We start from the raw sequence: 22,357 nt of genomic DNA, 5'->3' as shown, positions 1-22,357 counted from the left end.
CAGAACCGGCTTCACTGTGCCAACGGCTTGGCGTATCCATTACAACCGAGAGGCCCGAGCTCCAGTTAGCTTGGGTTCCAGACACATAGGGTCTTCCTGTGGGCTCGGAGACATCATCACAACCTATGGTGCATGTTCACAGACCTGAACTTAAGCTACCTGACACCACTTTCTTTAAATTTCTACTGGTAGTCTCCTCCTTTTGTTCCCCCTGGCTCTTGGGGTGGCTTCCTGCATTTCTGCCTCCATAATACTCAGTGTTCCTTTCACCTCTTAAGTTGTCAAGGTATGGCATGGTGGTTTTAAGATATGTCCACAAGTTCTTTCATTTCCTCCCTTCAAGAGGTAAAGCTTAATTCCGCTTTTGAGTACAACTGTGCGTGGTGATTTGCTTCTGCTGAACAGAATAGGGTGACAGTGATGGAGTTTGTAAAAAAACATAGTGACTTCACCTTGTTCTCTTTCTTGAGTCACATGGTCTGAGAGAAGTTAGCTGCCATGTGCTATGGACAGTCAAATAGCCAATGGCAAGCTCCATGTGATGAAGAATTGAGGCCTGCCAACAGCCAGCAAGAAACTGAGGCCTCTGCTATGTGCGGGAGCCATCTTGAAAGGTGGATCCTCTAGTCCCAGTCAGGCCTTCAGATGAAACTGCAGCACCTGCTGACAAATTACCCCAACTTCCTGAGAGACCCTGAGCCAGAACCCCTGGCGGCAACACCACTTCTGAATTCTTCACTCACAGAAACTGCAAGGTAATAGATGCTTATTTTAAGCCACTAAGTTTGTGGGGTAAGTTGCTATGTTGCTTAACAACATTCCAGCCGATGACAGTTGTCTCAATAGGCTATATCATCTAGGTTTACGTAATAACATTCGGTGACGATCATACAAAAATGAAATTTTCAGTGATGCATTTTTTAAAACATCCCATTGTTAAGTGACACATGCTTGTATGTGGCTAATTCACTTGGTTAACAATTCTTTTTTTTTAATGATGTGATATTTATACATAGTGAGAAATGACCACCACAATAAATCTGCTGAACATTCATCACCATACATAGTTATACTTTTTTCTTGTAATGAGAACTTTTAAGATTTACCCTGCAGGCAACATTCAAATATACAATGTAGTATTATTAACTACAGTCACTGTGCTGTACATTATATCCCCATAATTTATTTATGTTATAACTGAAAGTTTGTGCCTTTTCACCCCCTTCACCCATTTTGTCCACCCTCATCCTCCTGTCTCTAGCAATCACCAAGCTGTTCTCTGTATCTATTCAGGTATTTTTTTTTTCTAAGTAGGAACAGGGACTTCCTTTAGATTCCATATATAAGTGAGATTATAATGGCCTTTGCCTTTGTCTTATTTATTTCACTTAGCATAATGCCTTCTAGTTTCATCTATGTTGTCACAGATAGAAAATTTCCTTCTTTTATGATTGAATGATTTTTCATTATATAGATAAGTACATTACATATACATACATACTTTTATATATAGTGTGGTTTCCATGTCTTCACTATTGTAAATAATGCTATAGTCAACATGGGAGTGCAGATATCTTTTCTAGTTAGTGTTTGAATTTTTTGAGGAACTTCCACAGTTCCTCAAAAACTTGCATTCCCAATTTAAAGCAATTTACATTCCCATCAACAATGAACAGGGTTTCCTTTCCTCCACATCCTCACCAACACTTGTTATTTATCTTTTTTCTGTTTTAATTTAGTTTTTCATAGAAGAACTGGGGTGTAGGCCAGAGGTGCAGGTGGTGAGAGGATTCACCAGAGACAGAGTGGGGAGCGGAACAGGTGGACCTACTGAAATACACTGCTGAGGAGAGCAGCGGGCGAGACAGGAGAGGTCTGCTGCGCCATGTGGGTCAGCTCCCTGGCAGGTCGGGGATTGAACTCAGGCCACAGTAGCTGGCAGTAGCTTGACAGTGCTGAGATTGGCTGCAGCTTGATAATGCTGTGTCTTTAACCCCTGAGCCACCAGGGAGGCCCATTAGTTACTTCTTTATGGTTTTCCATAATGCTTGACTTTTTAAAAACTGGCCTATAATCAGGGGGATAAAACATTGTCACTCTTTCCAAATTGAGAGGGGGAATACAATAGGAATAAAAGATCTAGGGAAATGATACCAAGAGCTAAGGCATTTTTTAAAAAAACATATTGGCTCGCAGGAGGAATGTGTGCAGTGTTTCCAAAGAAATAAAACTTCCCTGGAAATGCAGCTTTCTTTAGTAATCTGGTGTCTCTCTCCACCCACTGATAAACTATCATCTTCCCAGAATGCCACAATGATCTGTTCATACTTGTCAACATGAGGCTGTGTGTTTTGCAACGACTTTTGTGCAGGTGCCTCGATTCTGGCTCTTGTGTTCCATGAGTGCTGTTCATTTCCCTGCAGCCCCCTGGGCTGCAGCCTTATCATATTTTTATGAGATGGGACCAAATCCAGGCTGCCCTCACCTCTTAATTCCCCCAAATGATTTGCAATTGAGAAGATCTGGGTCGCTGTGGAAATCTCGACAACCTGAACAACACTGAATAAGTCCTCTGAGATCCTTAGATGTCAAAGATGTTGAGAGCTTTAAAGATTTGCTTCATTCGCCTGGAGATTTCCCCTTGACTCTCTCCTCCTTACCGTCCCTACCTAATTTCTCCTTATGGCCTCTTCAAACTAGAGTGTAAGAAGAATAGACTAGAAAAAAGAGTTCTTATTTTTCTCTTTGGGGGCTTGACATCAGCCCCAGAACTTCACCTGTGTTTAAAAACAAGTTTCCCCCTGCAATACAATTCAAAGCAGAGTTTCCAATGTATGTTATTCTCAGAGAGTCAAGGTGGATGATGCTCATTAAATAATATTGAACAATAGTCTGCTGAGCAGTGATACCAACTCAAGTTTAGCTTACAAACATGGTTTTAACTCCACAGATATTTTTTGAGCTCACACTATGTTCAAGCCTGATCTAGACAATGGAGATACTGACATCACACATCCTCCCCCTTCCCTTCCCAAACAATTCTCATGAATTTCAAATGAAACCTTCCTATTGGTGCTGTTATACACCCCATTTTACAGGTGAAGAAACTAAGGCACAGGGAGATAAAGAAAGGTATTCAAAGTCACACCTTAGTAGGCTGTAGAACGAGTACGGACAGATCATACCTGAGATGGAAGGGAGGAAGTCGATTGGTAAGAGGGACTGGGCATATGATCAGGGAAGCCCACTCTGAAGACATGCCACGTTTCAAAGCTGAGAACTGAAGGTGCAGAAAGAGGCACCAGATGAAGATTTCTAGAAGGAAAGAATTGAGAAGTGCAAAGACTCTAACACAAGAACAAACGGATAGAATAAGTGTCAGTCACTTATGCGACTAGCTGAACCAGAAAGTTGAGCACAGTGGATCAGCTAGAGGGAGCCCATGTGCTTAAGGCTCTTAGCGCAAAAAAAAAAAACAAAGTCATATAAATCTTGAATTGCCCATCTCTGACTATATTTATCAATGAGGCCAAATTATCTTCTATGTTGTTTAAGCTATTGTTCTGCGATTATATGCAACTGAAGCTAACCCTCATTGATCCATTGTCCCCTATGTGTATGTATTCAAATAAGATGTATGCATATATCAGAGCCCAGTGTACTGATTTACTACCTGGCTTGCTTTTGTTGCTATCCCTTGATTTCTTCATCTTTTTCTGGTCTTTCTGTATTCTTTTTTTACTTATTTAATTTGTAGTTTTTTTTATTTTTTCACCTTTTTATTTTTATTTTATTTTTATTTTTCTTGTTTTTCTCCCCAGTTCTCTCATACTTTTTTTTATTTTGCCCTTTGTAAGTCTTTTTTCTATTACACCCGTCTCCCTTCTGAGTCTCTCCTTGGCTTCCCACTTCTGTTTCTGCCCTTGTTCTGGTTTCCTGCATTTATTCCTTCGATAACATAGAACTGAAAAACACTGACTATAGAACGGAGGCATATGGCCAAGTAGGGGCATGGGGGGCAAAAAGAAGAGGGATGAACACAGGCAATGTGGTGATGGTTCACAGGTGTTACGGTGGCAGGAGAAAAGCATGTCCATATGATGGTGCAGTTTTGCTTTTGGTGGTGATCTTAATTAGAAATCATTTTGTTGGCAATGCAGAAATTGCAGCTCTTCTGCCCATCTGTGACTGTGCAGGTGTTTCTTTTCACAAACCTTTTCCCTATGCAAATTTGGAGCAGCAGCTCTCCTCCCTGCCTGTGACTATGCAGGTGCCTCTCTTTTTCTTTCTCCTTTTCCTAATAAACTCATCCTTTTAAAATGTAAAAAAAAAAAAGAAAGAAAGAAAGAAAAGAAAAGAAAATGAAATTGTGGTTGCAAGAAACAGGCACCTGCTAAAGTTAGATTATAGAAGGACTTATTAAAAGATATCAGCTGTCTCAAGGAAGTAATAATAATAATATAAACCTTTAATGAGCATTCACATTTAAGATAGTCTCCTGTGATTCACCCATTTAACTCAATGAATTCTTACATTAGTCCCAGCTTTTTGTTAACAGGTCTACTAAGATCTTATTTATTTATTTGTTTGTTTGTTTGTTTGTTTTTCCTGAAGATTTATTTATTTATGCATACAAGAACTGGGGTACAGGCCAGAGGTGTGGGAGGTGAACGGATTCACCAGAGACAGAGCGGGGAGCAGAACAGGCAAATCTACTGAAATACACTGCTGAGGGGAGCAGCGGACGAGAGAGGAGAGGTCGGCTGCGCCATGTCGGTATCTCCCTGGCTGGTCGGGGGTCGAAGATCAAACACGTGCTGCAGAGGCTGCGGACAGCTTCGTAGTTCTGTGCTTAACCCCTTATGCCACCAGGAAGGCCCTGAGATATAATTTAGATATCATGTAATTCATTCATTTAAAATACCATCATCAAAATTGTAGAACATTTTGGTTAAAAGAAAGGCAAAAAGAAACCCATAGCCCCACAGCCAATCCCCCTACATACTCCCTAGCCCTAGGCAACCACTAATCTACTTGTATGGACTTGTCTCTCTACTGGGCTTTTCACATAGATGCAATTGTGCAATAAGTGAAGGGCTTTTTTCACTTATGTTTTCCAGGTTCTCCCATGTTGTAGCATGTACCAGTACTTCATTCTTTTATATATAACTGAATAATATTCCATTGTTGTTGGGAATGTAAAATGGTGCAGCCACTTTGGAAAATAGCCATTCTTCAAAAAGTTTAACATAGACTTATCCTGTGACACAGCAATCCCACTACTGGATATAGATCCATGGGCATTAAAAACATATATCCACACAAAAACTTGTACATGTTTATAGCAGCATTAGTCATTTAATTTTAAATTTAAATTTTATATTAAATTCTTACATAATTTTTTATTTAAAAAATTGAAACAATCTCATGCCCAAAGAATCAATAAGTAAAATGTAAAACACACAATGGAATACCAGTAGGTAATAAAAAGGGCCAAAGTACTAACACATGTTACAACATAGATGAACCTGGAAAACATTATGATAAGTAAAAGAACAGTCACATGTTTTATGATTCTATTTGTATCAAATGCATTGGGACAGAAAGTAGATTCATGGTTGCCAGTGACTAAGGAGAAGAAAGAATGGAGAGTAACTTTAATGCATGCAGCATTTATTCGGGGGATGATGACAATGTTCTAGAATTAGATAGTGGTGATTGTTGCGCAACTTAATGAAGGTATTAAAAACTGCCAGGGGGCCTCCTTGGTGGCCCAAAGGGTTAAGATGAAACCTATGAAGCTGTCTGCAGCCACTGAAGCACAAGTTTGATCCCCAGCCAGGGAGCTGACCCACATGGCACAGCAGACCTCTCCTTTCTTGCCTGCTGCTCCCCTCAGCAGTGTATTTCAGTCAATCTGCCTGTTCTGCTCCCCACTCTGTCTCTGGTGGAATCCTCTCACCCCTCCCCCCTACACCTCTGGTCTACACCCCAGTTCTTATATGCATAATTAAATAAAATAACTCTTAAAAATATATATATATTTATAGGTGATCCATTGGTAAAGTAGCAAAATTAAGAACTTGAAAGTTTTTGAGGAGGAGGATATTTACCTCATATTAAAGTACCTCTCCACAAAATACTTAATAAAAAGAAAAAAGAGTAAGTATACAGATGCAAACCTCAGAGATGACACCTTAATCAAGCAATAAACATGTTCTTCCAGAAACCATGAAACAAATCCCAACCCCAATCATGTGCCTCCTGATATAATGTAATGAGGACAGAGCATCTTGGGTGTTTGGTTTTCCTATCAGAGATGTATAACCTGGATCAAATCATGAGGAGACCTCACCAGTGGAGGAACATGCTACAAAATAATTGGCCTGTAATCTTCAAAAGTGTCAAGGACAAGAAAGTCAAGGAAAAACTGAAGAACTGCATCTGGGGCCTCCTTGGTGGTGCAAGGGGTTAAGACACAACCTATGGAGCTATTGCAGCCACTGCAGCACTTTCAATCCCCAGCCAGGGGGCTCCCCACATAGCGAAGCAGACCTCTCCTGTCTCACCTGCTGCTCCCCTCAGCACTGTATTTCAGTTAGTCTCCCGGTTCAGTTTCCTGCTCTGTCTCTGGTGAATCCTCTCACCCTTTACACCTCTGGCCTGTACCCTGGTTCTTGTATGCATAAATAAATAAATATTAAAAAAAAAAAGAACTGCATCTGGCATCTGACCACAAAGATCTTTTTTGCTACGAAGGACATTTTTTTTAAACTAAAATGAGAAGAAGTATATTTTTTGAATTATTTTATTTTATATAATTCTTACATTATTTTTCATTTTTGCACAATGTATGCATTTTCATTTTGGTTGCATTCCTCATATAATTCCCACCCCCCAAGGGGGAAGAAAATATTGTTTTAAAAAAATTAAAAAAAAACAATTCCCACCCCCCTTATTCTGACCCCAATCCCTCTTCTTCTCCCCCCCACCCCATAGTGTGTCTCTGGTCTATAGTTGCTTGTTAATTTTGACTTTTACTTTATTACAATTAGTCTTTTTCCTGGTCCCTTATTTAGGTTTTCTAAATCCCTGCAATGAGTGAGACCATCCAGTATTTTTCCTTTTCTTTCTGGCTTATTTTGCTGAGCATGATCCCTTCCAGCGCCATCCATGTTGCTGCAAATGGCATGAGTTTATCTTTTTGATTGCTGAGTAATATTCCATGGTGTATATGTACCACATCTTCTTGATCCAGTCATCTATTTTTGGGCATTTGGGTTGTTTCCATAGCTTAGCTATTGTAAATAGTGCTGCTATAAACATAGGGGTGCAGGTGCCCTTTTGAATTAATGTTTCTGTGTCCTTACAAAGGATGTTTTTGGACCAACTAGTGAAACTTTAAAGGGATCTGAGGATCATCTGATAGTACTCTATCACATTCATTTTGTTATTTTTTTTAATCTTTCTTTCTTTTTTTTTTTTGTCTTTTAGTTAGGTTTTTTTTTTTTCTTATTTGGATGGTTCTATCACATAGAAAAAAGTCTTTGTTGTAGGAAATATACACAAGTATTTGGGGATGATGAGCTTTCAAGTCACACTTACTCTCAAGTGATTCAGAACTAAGGAGGAAAAGTTATCTTTTCTTGCACAAAAGAACTATTCTTACAACTTTTCTGTAAGTTTGTCTTAAGAAATTCATAGATCAGGTTCCAATGAAGTTTTATACTTTCTCAGTTAACTTACTTTAGCATTAATTTTTCCTTCACTTTTCATCCTCCTCCTTAATTCAATCTCATTGAATATAAATAATATCTACCATTTATTTGGCACTGAATTCTTTACACATATCTGACCATGTGAATAAAGAACCCTGTAATTTATTGTATCAGAGTTCTTTGCAAGCAACAAAACCCAGCTCTGGCTAACCCAAGCAGGAAAAGGAATTTACTGGAAGGATATGAGATAGGTCAGGCTCTGTTGGAAATAGTTCTTCCACTTAACAAATGTATGTTGATCTTGGGCAAATGACTTAACTACTCTGTGTATCATTTCTGCATCCATAAAATAGAGGAAATTATAGTACCTACCTCATAAGTTTGTTGTGAGGGTTAAATTAATACATACGAAGCACTTAAAAACAGTACCCAACACATAGTTAGTGCTCTATAAATTTCTTTATTGTCATTAACTGACTTGTCCAAAGAAGCCAATGAGTGGCCAATACAGAATTTGAACCCTAGTTCATCTGAAACCCAAACCTAAGCTCCTTACCATAACAACCCTTCCCACAACATTTCCTGAGCCATAGTTCTCCCTCTTTTCTCCTAAATGCTGATGAAAATCAAAGGATGATCATTCTCCCACCTCACCAGCAGTTACTTCCTTTTGCTTTCTCCTAGGGCTTATAAACAAAAACTTGTCAAGCCGGCTGGTCCCTTTCAGAAGCACAGGTTCATGCCCACACCCTCCAAAAGCTTTTGCTTCACTGGTATACTTTGTTTGCTTTGGGTAATATTATTCTTTTAAGTATAGAGGACATTTAATGTAAGTAATGATGTTTGATCTAGGTATGCAACAGCTGTAGCTGTGATGTAACACGCTTGCTTCATGCCATATCTGTCTGTTTGGTGTTGAAGTATTATCTGTCTCTTTCATATTTAATGGGAAATATCAAGTCAACGTCTGAGAGCAATTTCATGGAAGGTGTTGTGTTAATAATGTCTTTATTTTTAAGCAAGTCTTTACTCTTTTTTAAACATTTATTTTATTTATTTATACATACAAGAACTGGGGTGTAGGCCAGAGGTGCAGGGGTGAGAGGATTCACCAGAGACAGAGTAGGGAGCAGAAAAGGCAGATCTACTGAGATACACCGCTGAGGGGAGCAGCAGGCAAGAGGTCTGCTGTGCCATGTGGGTCAGTTTCCTGGTCTGGGATTGAACTAGTGCCACAGTGGCTAGAGATAACTTGATAGCACTGAGACTTTAACCCCTGCACCACCAGGGAGGCCCCAATGTTTGGATATCTTTAAAAATTGTTGGGAGAGAGAGGCTGTGCCTCCCAGAACTACTCAATTCTTATAGCTAGCAAAGGGCTCAGCTGGGAGTACTTCTTTCATATGCACGCTAACCAATCTCCAACCTCTCGCCCCAATCACCTCTCACACATCAGTCCACTGTTTCTCCAGTCCTAAACACCCCCTAAAACAGGTACCAGGCAACTGGAGACCACCCTTAAGCCCAGATCCCACTGACTTTATTCAAACTAGTTAATCCTAAACTGTTTACTCTGCGCTGCTTTGCCTCTCCTGAAGAAACTCCCAAAAGGCTCTGATTCAGGCTGTTGCCTTTCTCCTGGCGTCAACCACCAGCCCAAGACCCTGTGTCTCCCCTATGCCCCTTTGTGGCACAAGTGACCCCCTTTCTGGGACTGGGGAGAACAATAAACTTCTTCCTTGAAGAAGAAGAGCCTTGGTTTCATTTCCTCCTATAGTTGCATCAACTTTACCCTACTATATCCCACACTTGCATTCCTAGAAATGATATTGTAATGTGAGACTTTTGGGGGAAAATATATTTGACTTACATTTATTATGAAAATACCATTATTGTATGTTAATCATATCAACCAAAATATATAGTAAAAACAGTTATAAGAACATAAGGGAAATTTGAGGAAGAGAAAATACTTACAGTCTACCATTTCAGCAAAGCTATCACTTTCATTTTTAATCTTCCCTCTAACTTTGTTCCATATGCATTCCTCCCTTTATATAACTAACAAGAAAATACTAATGATCCCCATCAATTACAGTGCTCATAGTTGTAGAACATTTTCATCTATCTCATTTTGAGATCTTAGGAAGACAGAAAGTAGTACCCAGAGAAATAAGATGAAAAGTAGGAGAGAGGGCCTCCCCGGTGGCGCAGCGGTTGAGCGCTGGGTTGCGAAGCTGCCCGCAGCCTCTGCAGCGCCGGTTCGATCCCCGGCTGCTCCCCGGCCACCGGAGGAGGGTCCCGCACGGCGCGCAGACCTCTCCTGCCGCCCGCTGCTCCCCTCAGCAGTGTACTTCGGTCCTTCTGCCTGCTCTGCTCCCCGCTCTGGCTCTGGTGAATTCTCTCACCCTCCCGCGCTTCTGACTGTACCCAGTGCTTGTATAAATAAATAAAAATTTAAAAAAAAAAAAAGAAAAGTAGGAGAGAATAGAATCTAGAAGCCCAGAGATAAGTGTATTTCTAGAAAGGGATGATGGACTATGTCAAATTGTGCTGAAAGATCAAGCAATGAGAAATCTGAAAGTGCCCATTGGATTTAGTGACATGTTTTAATCAAGTATTGGCCAACTTTTTAAGAAGTTTGGCTATGAAGGGAAGGAAGAAAACGGTATGGAGCTGGAGAGCAAATGAAACTAAGGAAATTGTTTTGTTTCTGTTTTTTACATAAGAGAGACTCAAACGTGGAAGTCTCTCAAGCATTGGAAGGTTCTAGCTAAGAGGTAAAGTCTATATATTCAGAAGAGGAAATGAATCATTGATAATTTAAGATTTATAGGAAGGAGAGAGGACATACAATCAACTTGGATAGAAAAGACGCCAAAGGGCCTCCCCGGTGGCGCAGCGGTTGAGCGCTGGGTTGCGAAGCTGCCCGCGGCCTCTGCGGCGACGGTTCGATCCCCGGCTGCTCCCCGGCCACCGGAGGAGGGTCCCACATGGTGCGCAGACCTCTCCTGCCGCCCGCTGCTCCCCTCAGCAGTGTACTTCAGTCCTTCTGCCTGCTCTGCTCCCCGCTCTGGCTCTGGTGAATTCTCTCACCCTCCCGCGCTTCTGACTGTACCCAGTGCATGTATAAACAAAACAAACAAACAAATATAATAAATAAATAAAAACATGCCTCTAAAAAAAAAAAAAAAAAAAAAGACGCCAAATACTCCTAGAATAACAAGAGGATTGGCTCAAATGCACATAGATATTTATTTTGGGAAGATACACGAATCTTCCAATAGAATGGTTAGAAAATGTAGCACTTTTTCTGGGCACATAATTACCCCCAAAATAAAGTTGGAGTTCTATTACAATTCAAAAAATGGCAACATAACTGTAGTTAGGCAACAAATGGACTTTCCCACATTGTGTAATACTCATATTACCAGATATTACAACAGTGAAAGTTCGTGTTGCCTCAGAAATTAAGGGTACTCTTAAAACAGACAAAAAACTCAATTGAAAATGGAAGAAAGACTTGAATATTTATTTCTCTAAAGAAGACAAACAAGCACCAAAAAGCTTGTGAAACGATGCTCAACATCATTAGTCATTATGAAAATACAACTCAGAACCACAATGAGATACCACTTCACATTCACTAGGATGGCTATAATAAAATAGTAATTATTGTCAAAGACGTAGAGAAATTAGGAACTTGTACATTGCCAGTGGAAATATAAAATGATCAGCTGCAATGGAAAAGCGCTTGAGAATTCCTCAAAAAGTCAATATAGAATTACCATATAACTCAGCAATTCCACTTTGAGGCATATACCAAAAGAATTGAAAACAGTTACATGAATGTTCATAGCAGCATCTTCACAGTAGTCAAAGGTAGAAACAACGTAAACATTCATAATTTACCAAATTGTATATACCAAATGTACAAAATTGTGGTATATCCATACAATGGAATGTTATTTGACTATAAAAGGAAATAAAGTGCTGATACATGTAACAATGTAGGTGAGTCTTTGAAAACATTATGTCAAGAGGAAGAAGTCAGACACCAAAAATCACATATTGTATTACTCCATTTATATGAAATATCCGAAATAGGTAAATCAATAAAAACAGAAAGCAGTTTGGTGGTAGCTGGAGGTATGGGGAATAACTACATGGTTTCCCTTGGGAATAAAGAAAATGTTTGCAACAACATAGAGGTGGTGTTGCTCAACAATGTGAATATACTAAATGCTGCTGAATTGTTCACTGTAAAATGATCTATTTTGTTATATGAGTTTTACCTCAATTAACAAAAAAAAATTCAGGGGAAGTAGTGTAATATTAGGTATGATAGGGCTTCCCCGGTGACGCAGCGGTTGAGCGCCGGGTTGCGAAGCTGCCCGCAGCCTCTGCAGCGCCAGTTTGATCCCCGGCTGCTCCCCGGCCACGGAGGAGGGTCCCACATGGCGCGCAGACCTCTCCTGCCACCCACTGCTCCCCTCAGCAGTGTGTTTCGGTCCTTCTGCCTGCTCTGCTCCCCGCTCTGGCTCTGGTGAATTCTCTCACCCTCCCGCGCTTCTGACTGTACCCAGTGTTGTATAAATAAATAAATAAATCTTTAAATATATATATATATATATATATTAGGTATGATAGCGAAGTCATTTACCAAGATACAAGTAAAATATTTTTTCATCCCCACCCCCAAGCAAAATTTTAAACCAAGATAATAAACACATGACTGTGTAAGTATGTTCTCACTTTTTTAAAAAAAGATTTATTGGACCTCCCCTGGTGGCGCAGGCAGGTTGAACGTGGCAAGCTGCCGGCAGCCTCTGCAGCGCTGATTCAATCCTGGCCGGCCAGTGAGAATCCCACATGGCACTGCAAACCTCTCTTGTCTCCTGACTGCTCCCCTCAGTAGTGTATTTCAGTCAGTCTGCCTTTTCTTCTCTGTCTCTGGTGAATCCTCTCACCCTCCTGCATATCTGGCCTGAACCCTGGTTCTTGTATGCATGAATTAATAAATCTTTTTTTTAAAGGCCAATGCAGATTGTGTGTGTATGGGTGTGAGAGGATTCACTAGAGACAGAATGGGGAACAGAATAGGCAGACTGACAAAATACACTGCTAAGGGGAGCAGCAGGTGAGACAGGAGAGGTCTGCTGTACCATGTGGGTCAGCTCTTGGCTGGGGATCAAACTCGTGCTGCAGAGGCTGCAGATAGCTTCACGGTGCCGTGCTTAACCCCTTGCGCCACCAGGGAGGCCCATAACAGTAATTCAAATACAACATAAAGCATGAATTCCAAATTTCTTTTCAGCTATGTGAATACAAGTGTATATTAGGAAACGGTTGTGTGCTTCTTGACAGTACTAGAATTTGAAAACCCAATGATGAAGAATTTTTATCCACCACCATCAAGACAAAAAAGAGAAAGAAAAGAAGACAAACCAGGAGGCAAACAAGGAGGAGGAGAAGAGAGAAGGGAGGATAATGTGTGTGTGTGTGTGTGTGTGTGAGAGAGAGAGAGAGAGAGAGAAAGAGAGAAGAAAAAGTTGATTTCTGAGTATAAAGTACTAAGAAACATATTTGTCTCTTTATATGAGAAAGAAAAACTGTACTCTCAAGAACAATGATTCTAAACTAGAATACTATACCCAACCAAATTATCCATGAAGTATGAAGAGAGAATAAAGATATTTCCAAGTATCAGTATCTCAAAAACCTCTCTCCTATATACTTTTCTCAGAAAGTGAATGGAGCATGAAGTTGAAAATCATGAAAAAGAAATTCATGGAATCGAGGAAACAGGAGATCCAGTCCAGGAAAGAGGCCAAAGGAAGTTCCGATGCCACAGTTCCAATCAGAACAGAACAGAGAGCTGCCGAGTGAGGCATGTTTTCAAGAAGAAAAAAGAAAGTTGTGGATTACCTGACGTGTTTGAATCTATTGCAAGGAGGTTTCTATTTCTGTAAGATTTGGTGGATCAACTGATGATAAACACATAGGAAAGTAAGTGTAGCCGATTTTTTGAACAGATGGGAGCTATGGGGTGTAGGCAGAAAACGTTTATTCTTGGATGCAAAATTTATTCTTTGCATCTTTGAATTGTCTCTGTGAAGCCAGTTCTCTGCCCCCCCGCTCTTGATCCCCTCACCCCACACCCTTTACTGACATCTAGGGCAAGTTCCATGACATTTTTAGTCACTTTCAGGTAATTAAATTCTCTTGGTCACTTAAAATCTCCAATCCCAGTTCAATAATTTAAAAGTCCATGCTCATGCATTAAGCTGAACCACATGGGATTGCCATTTCTGTGAGTCATAAGTGGTTAAATAATGGCACTTTTGGTTGATTTACTCTAACAAGAGTCAAAACTTTCAAATTCATTTAAAGTTGAATCATCTCCCTTCTGCCATTTAGGCCTGCTGAGGACTGGCCCCTTGAGGTAAAAAAGGCTGCCTGGTGGATATCTCTGTTCACCACCCAGGCCTTCCACCAGCCGCCTCCACTCAGTGCTCAGTCTCTGGGTCCTCCAGACAGTCTCTTCTGAGCAAACCTCTCAGAGCAAACCTCACCAGACCCACGCTGGTGTTTCTCCAGAATAGCCGATCAGGTCCTCAGGACGCATCACATACCCTGGCACCACCCCCTTCTTCTTTGCCATTGTCAGAGCCACGAGGCAGCCAGAGCCCCTTCCTCTTATACAGCAGGTTTTCAATGTCATTTCATTTAACATCCTTTCATTATAGCTTTTTTTAAGATTTATTTTTATTTATGCATCCAAGAACTGGGGCATCAGCCAGAGACACGGGGGTTGAGAGGATTCACCAGAGACAGAGTGGGGAGCAGAACAGGCAGATCTACTGAAACACACTGCTGAGGGGAGCAGTGGGCAAGACAAGAGAGGTCTGCTGCACCATGTGGGTCAGCTCCCTGGCTGGGGATCAAACTTATGTTGCAGTGGCTGGCTATAGTTTGATAGCACTGAGACTTTAACCCCTGCGCCACCAGGGAGACCCCTAATAAACTTTATTTTTAGAACAGATTTAGGTTCACAGCAAACCTGAGTGGAAGGTTTAGTGATTTCTCCCTTTCCAGACACAGCTTCCTCCACTATCTGCATCTCCCACCAGTGATATGTTGTCACAGTCAGAACCTACAGTGACATGTGGTAGCTTACATCACGGTTTACTCTAGGTGTTGTATATACTGTGGGTTTTTTTTACAAATGTATAATGACATGTACCAACCATTATAGTATGTTCTAGGGTAGTTTCCTGCCCTAGATATCTATCTTCTGTGCTCTCCCTGTTCATCCTTCCCTCCCTCCCACAAAACTTCTGGCAACTACAGGTTTTTTTTTTAAGAGTTAGCATAAGCCTAGTGTGTGTGTATATATATATATATATATATATATATATATTCAAAGAATTGTTGAAGGCAAAAGAGAATACTTAGATGAATAAGAGACAGTCTTGGAATTTAAGGAATTGCCAAGATCGATAGTAACTGTCTCCATTCCCAGAATGTCATATAGTTGGTATCACATGGTACGTAGCTTTTTCAGATTGAGTTTCTTCACTAGTGATGTGCATTCAAGTTTCCCCTTTGTCTTTTCATGACTGGACAACTCATTTCCTTTTAGCACAGAATAATATTCCATTGTTTGGGTGAACATAGTTTATCTACCCATCCACCTACTGAAGGATCCAACCTACTTGGTTGCTCCCAAGTTGTGGCAATTATGAATAAAACTGCTATAACCAGTTTTTAATCACCTCATTTACAAGTCCCACCTAACCAGAGTTACTTTGCAATGGGGAAGCATCAACTGAAACTGAGATTGCAAGAGCTCCCTATTAACATCCTGCTATACAAGAAAATGAAAAACCAAAGCAATCAATAACTTCAAGGGTAGGGAGTTATATAAGAAATAAAATGTAACCATAATACTCTACATGGCTCAGTGGTAAATACTATTCATATAGTATTGATAATGTAAGTATCAAATATTTATTGAATCAAGAATTATGATATAAAGATGGGAGAAGGGTAACTGTGTGTGGGAGTGAGTGGGAACAAGACTAAGAGAACTAAATTCTCATATTCCATAGTAAGCAATCAACAGCAGGGATCTAAATGGAAGAATAAGAAATATCTTCCTAGGCGTGTCATTTAAAAATATGAAGGGGGGCCTCCCTGGTGACACAGGTGGTTGAGCACCGCACTGTGAAGCTGTCCGCAGCCTCTGCAGCGCTGGTTCGATCCTGGCTGGCTGGCAAGAATCCCACATGGTGCAGCAGACCTCTCCTGCCTCTCCTGCTGCTCCCCTCAGCAGTGTATTTCAGTCAATCCACCAGTTCTGTTCCCCACTCTATCACTGGTGAATCCTCTCACCCCCTGCACCTCTGACCTACACCCCAGCTCTTCTATGCAAAAATAAATAAAAATATGAAGGAAGATAGCAGAAGAGCTGAAAAAGTTGAAAGTGAGTGAATGGGGGTGTTGTTTCTTTTATTTAAAAAAAAATTCTTGTTTTTCTTTTAGGAGTATTGTTTTTCATGATAAATTTCTTGAAGCTCCTTGACTCTTCAAACTATGGATCTATATCACATTGATTAAGAAATACTAATTTTAGGGCCTCCCTGGTGGCGCAGCGAAGCTGCCTGAAGCCTCTGTAGCGCCGGTTCGATCCCCGGCCACCGGCAAGGGTCCTACATGGCGTGCAGACCTCTCCTGTAGTGCCTGCTGCTCCCCTCAGCAGTGTATTTTGTCAGTCTGCCTGTTCTGTTCCCCGCTCTGGCTCTGGTGAATTCTCTCACCCTCCCGCGCTTCTGACTGCACCTAGTGCTTGTATAAATAAATAAATAAATCTTTAAAAAAAATACTAATTTTAAAAACAAGGTAATAAGACATAGAAATTACATAGAGACTAGGTAATATTTGATTATAAGAGCAACATTTATGCTCTTAATGAGAAAAAAATCACACAAAGGCAAAAGCTATTTTGCATGAACAAAAAGTATCCTAGGGCCTCCCCGGTGGCGCAGCGGTTGAGCGCTGGGTTGCGAAGCTGCCTGCAGCCTCTGCAGCGCCGGTTCGATCCCCGGCCACCGGAGGAGGGTCCCACATGGCGTGCGGACCTCTCCTGCCGCCCGCTGCTCCCCTCAGCAGTGTACTTCGGTCCTTCTGCCTGCTCTGCTCCCGCTCTGGCTCTGGTGGATTCTCTCGCCCTCCCGCGCTTCTGACTGTACCCAGTGCATGTATAAATAAATAAATAAATCTTTAAAAAAAAAAAAAAAGTATCCTAACATTTTAGGGGGAATATCTCCCTGTAGACTTCTGCTTCTAGTATAATGTGAAAATCCACCCACCTTTTTCCAAATAACCTTTGGATAAGCAATGGAGTCTCCTACAGGATCCATTTAAACTATCACGAGGAATTTGTTTTTTCCCATTGGATTACTTGGTATTAAATTTGAGAGCTAACTAGGTCAACTAAATGAACAGGAGCTACCTTGTCGACATAGAACTAACTCATGATCACTTCTCTTCTTGCCCTGGAGCCCATAATATCCCTGTACAAAATTATATGAAGATTTTTTTGTAAAGATTTATTTATTTATTTATTTATTTAAGATTTATTTATTTATTTATACAAGCACTGGGTACAGTCAGAAGTGCAGGAGGGTGAGAGAATTCACCAGAGCCAGAGTAGGGAGCAGAGCAGGCAGAAGGACCGAAGTACACTGCTGAGGGGAGCAGCGGGCGGCAGGAGAGGTCTGCGCGCCATGTGGGACCCTCCTCTGGTGGCTGGGGAGCAGCCGGGGATTGAACTGGCGCTCCAGAGGCTGAGGGCAGCTTCACAACCCAGCGCTCAACTGCTGTGCCACCGGGGAGGCCCAAAAATTTATTTATTTATGCAAGCACTGGGTATAGTCAGAAGCACGGGAGGGTGAGAGAACTCACTAGAGCAGGGAACAGAACAGGCAGACCAACGAAATACACTGCTGAGGGGAGCAGCAGGCGGCAGGAGAGGTCTGCGTGCCATGTGGGACCCTTGCTGGTGGCCGGGCGAACTGGCGCTGCAGAGGCCCCGGGCAGCTTGGCAGCCCAGCGCTCAACTGCTGTGCCACCAGGGGAGGCCCATATGAAGATTTTTAAGGACATTGGTTAAGAGAAGACAAATTAGGAATAAAAACATAAAGATATGCTCTTCATATAACCTCCATTAAGGCAGATGCGTATCTTGCTCATTTTAGAAATCTCAGTGCCTGGCACATAGTAAATGCTCAGTAAATGTCTAAGTATATACTGAAAAAGTAAATTAATGGGTAACTATAACACCTCACTTTCCCAAGATATATGAACATTAGAATAAAATTACCATCAACTGTAGTTATACTTCATAGATCTACAAAAAAAACCAATAGGCGGCCTCCCCTGGTGGCGCAGCGGTTGCGAGCTGGGCTGCGAAGCTGCCCACAGCCTTTGCAGTACCGGTTCGATCCCTGGCCACTGGCGAGGGTGCCACATGGCGCACAGACCCCTCCTGCCGTGCCTGCTGCTCCCCTCAGCAGTGTATTTTGTCAGTCTGCCTGTTCTGCTCCCCGCTCTGGCTCTGGTGAATTCTCTCACCCTCCCCACTTCTGACTGTACCCAGTGCTTGAATAAATAAATCTTAAAAAAAAAAAAATCAATAGGTAAGATAGCCCTCAAAAAGGGATTTTCAGGGCCTCCCCTGGTGGCGCAGGACAGTGAAGCTGTCCACAGCCTCTGCAGCACTGGTGTGATCCCAGCCTGCCGGCGAGGGTCTCACATGGTGAGCAGATCTCTCCTGTCTCGCCCGCTGCTCCCCTCAGCAGTGTATTTCATCACGCTGCCTGTTCTGTTTCCCGCTCTGTCTCAGGTGAATCCTTTCACCCTCCTGTGCATCTGGCCTGTACCCTGGTTCTTGTATAAAATAAATAAATAAATCTTTTAAAAAAAGGGATTTTCACTGTATATTTTATGAAACAATTACCAGAGAAATGTGAAACCTCCCATGAGGAGATATGCAAGAATGTTTGTAGCAAGTACATTAGGAGATTGGGTGAATACACATGGTATATTTACTTGATCACATACGATATAGCAGTGAAAATGAACAAGCTAGAGCTACATTTATTAATATAGATGAATCACCCAAAATATAATATTGAAAGAAAAAAATAAGAAGAATTCAAATGGTATGATATCATATCAAGTTTATTTATAAATTATTGACTTTTATTTTAAACTGGCTTATGTTGAACCACTATCTGTTCACCAGTTGAAAGAACATCTTGATTATTTCCAAGTTTTGGCTGTTAGGAATAAAACTATTATAGACATTAATGTAAGGTTTTAATGTGAACCGAGTTTTCAATTTATTTGTGCAAACACCTAGGGCTAAGGATGCCGGGTTGTATGACTAGTGTGTGTTATAGGAAATTTCCAAGCTATCTTTCCACATGGGCATACTGTTTTGCTTTCCCCTCAGCAATGAATAAGCATTCCTGTTAATCAGCATTCTTCTACTTGGAGTTGCCATTTTATTTTATTTTTTTTAAAGATTTATTTTTTATTTATACAAGAGCTGGGCTACAGGCCAGAAGTGCGGGAGGATTCACCAGAGACAGAGTGGGGAGCAGAACAGGCAGAAGACACTGCTGAGGGGAGCAGCGGGCGACAGGAGAGGTTTGCCACAACATGTGGGAATCTCCCTGGCCGGCTGGGAATCGAACCTGCGCTGCAGAGGCTGTGGACAGCTTCACAGCACTGTACTCATCCCGCTGCGCCACCGGGGAGGCCCCAGTTGCCATTTTATTTTCACTCCTTTAGTTTGAGCTATCCTGACAGCTATGAAATGGTAGCTCATTGTGCGTGTATACTATTTGCATTTTCCTCATGGCAAGGCTGTGCAGTTCTGCCTCGCTCTCTGGTCTTTAAGTCCTAGGCTGCCAGGTAGACAGTTCCACGGCCCCAAGGTTGCCATGCAGTGAGGAAGCTCAAAAATAGTCATGCAAATAAGCCCTGAAGAGGTGGAGACTTCATGAAGGGAGAGGCCTAGCCAACCCAAGGCCTTCAGTTCCACATTAGAGATCCTGTTAGAAGAGCCTAACCAAGCTCTTTCTAAAACCCTGGCCCATCTATGAGATGGCAAAATGATTGCTGTTTTTCTTAAGCCACCTAATTTGGGAGTAATCTGTTTTGTAGCAGTATTAATGGGAACCTGGGCCACGTGCCATCTTTCATGGCTTTTGTAGGTGCCATCTTTCCCTATTTGGAGCACTTCCTTTGCCTAGTTACCCTCTATGTATGCTTCAGATCTTTGCTAATGCTACAGTGCTTCAGACTGCTCTGTCCCTGAACTCCAAGAAGTAGGGTTCCTGATTTCCTCATAACACCATTTACTTTTCCTTTCTATATGTGTCACAGTTGCTTTTGTTCACTCTTTTTTTTTTTTAAAGGTTTATTTATTTATGCATACAAGAGCTGGGGTACAGGCCAGAGATGCAGGGGTGAGAGGATTCACCAGAGACAGAGTGGGGAGCAGAACAGGCAGACTGACCTAAGTACACTGCCGATGGGAGCAGCAGGCAAGTTAAGAGAGGTCTGCTGCGCCATGTGGGTTGCTCCCTGGCTGGCCGGGGATCGAACTCGTGCTGCAGTGGCTGCGGATCACTTCATAGTGCGGTGCTTAACCCCTTGTGCCACCAGGGAGGCCCCCGCATTTTTTCACTCTTTGGCTATCTTTCTGATGAATCTTCAGTTTCACAGGCCAGCTTTCAGGCTATGCAGTTACCCAGCAGGCCAGGCATTGCGAACTCAAATGTCAACAGGAACAGGAAAGTAACATACATGAGAAACGTGGGCAGGGGAGGACCTGTGGGGAAGTGAAGAGAAAGTCTCCCATCTAGAGAGTGCAGCTGCCACTCAGTAGGCTCTGCACAACCCAATCTGCCTCTATTTTAAAGAGATTATACAAACCTAGATTATTATGTAAGTAGTAGGATGATAGCAACTAATTAAAACTAAAAAATAGACAAAAAAGAAAAGAAAGGAAAAATAACAGCTATCTCTGGATTCAACACTCCTTGGTTTTTTTTTTGTTTTTTTGAGAATGACCAAACTCTCACTTTGTGTAACCAAGAATTGTATCTAAGTGAGGCATAGGTTAGGCCTGGGGCTGCTTGGGGTTTAGGAGTGGGTCGCTTCTATCTGCTTTTCTCTACTTGTACCTAGATATTGTCAGTCAGATTCCTGGGGCCTGAAGGCTTCTAGATGACTTAAAAATAACTAGGGAATGAGCCTCCCTGGTGGTGCAAGGGGTTAAGATGCAACCTTTGAAGCTGTTTGCAGCCACTGCAGCATGAGTTTGATCCCCAGCCAGGGAGCTACCCACATGGTGCAGCAGACCTCTCCTGACTTGCCTGCTGCTCCCCTCAGCAGTGTATTTCAGTCAGTCTGCCTGTTCTGCTCCCCACTCTGTCTCTGGTGAATCTTCTCACCCCTGCACACCTCTGGCCTGTACCCCAGCTCTTTTCTTTAGGAACAGGTATAAGAAACTGTGACCATTAAGTAAGTTTCACTAAATTCTGTATGTTCCTTCTCAGAAGATAAATTATATGTATTTATAGTGAGGAATGGGAAGATGCAAAGCTCTTTAAAGTCCTGCGAATAGTTGATTTTTATCTCAAAGTTATACTTCTTGTTATTTAATGTATCTATTAAAACTCAAAAAAGAAAGAATCTATCAAACCATGAAAAGATACAGAGGAAAATCCAAAGTGAAAGAAGCCCATCTGAAAAGACTACTTACTGCTTGATTCCACCTATAGGACACTCTGGAAAAAGCCAGCTATAGAGGTAGCAGTAAGATCAAGGTTTTGGGCCTCCCTGGTGGTGCAAGAGGTTTAGCACAGCACAATGAAGCTGTCCGCAGCCACTGAAGCACAAGTTTGATCCCCGGCCAGGGAGCTACCCACATGGTGCAGCAGACCTCTCCTGTCTCGCCTGCTGCTCCCCTCAGCAGTGTATTTCAGCCAGTCTGCCTGTTCTGTTCCCCACTCTGTCTCTGCTGAATCCTCTCACCCCCTGCACCTCTGGCCTGTACCCCAGTTATTGTATGAATAACTTAAAAAATCTTTAAAAAAAATCAAGGTTTGCAGGGAGTGGGGGGAGTGAGTGCTGTAATGATGAATGACAACTGGATCAAGGGGTGAACCATGACTAACGAGCATATAGTAGCCTGGGCTGCTCAGAGCTTGCACACTGAGGACCTCACAGCACTAAAGAGAGTCCTATCACTCTTCACATAGAGAAGATGAGACGGGGTATAAATCTCTTAATTCGCATGAGCCCTGGTTAGATAAGAAATTGTTCCTATTGAACCAATAAGGAAGAAACAGAGGCCCAGAAGTATCAAGGTCCAAATAACAGAATAAAATCCAAAGTCTAGGGTTTCTTGCCTTAAGGTATGGAAGGAGGGAAAAGTATTGAGACTGGAAATCATAAGCCCATCACTTGAGTATCCATGAGTGACCATAAAATGAGTTACTTTCACTCCCCTCCACCAGAGATTGCCTGACTGTGCCCACAGACCTTAGCTTTGGGTT

The 22,357-nt window shown here is 41.8% G+C and overlaps 1 protein-coding gene across 1 annotated transcript in view; it reads left to right on the top strand.

Moving 5' to 3' along the window:
- The window catches only part of STAU1 (staufen double-stranded RNA binding protein 1), a 75,099-nt gene continuing 52,742 nt past the window's right edge, over positions 1-22,357 (top strand). The window contains exon 1 of the mRNA XM_054698141.1: positions 1-755. The gene's annotated coding sequence lies outside the window, so the exon portion shown is untranslated. The remainder of the gene's footprint in view (positions 756-22,357) is intronic.

This window comes from Talpa occidentalis, unplaced genomic scaffold (genome assembly GCF_014898055.3).
Source record: "Talpa occidentalis isolate TD23 unplaced genomic scaffold, MPIMG_talOcc4v2.1 talOcc4.10, whole genome shotgun sequence".
NCBI lineage: Eukaryota > Metazoa > Chordata > Mammalia > Eulipotyphla > Talpidae > Talpa > Talpa occidentalis.
This window is presented reverse-complemented; position numbering and strand designations above follow the sequence as displayed.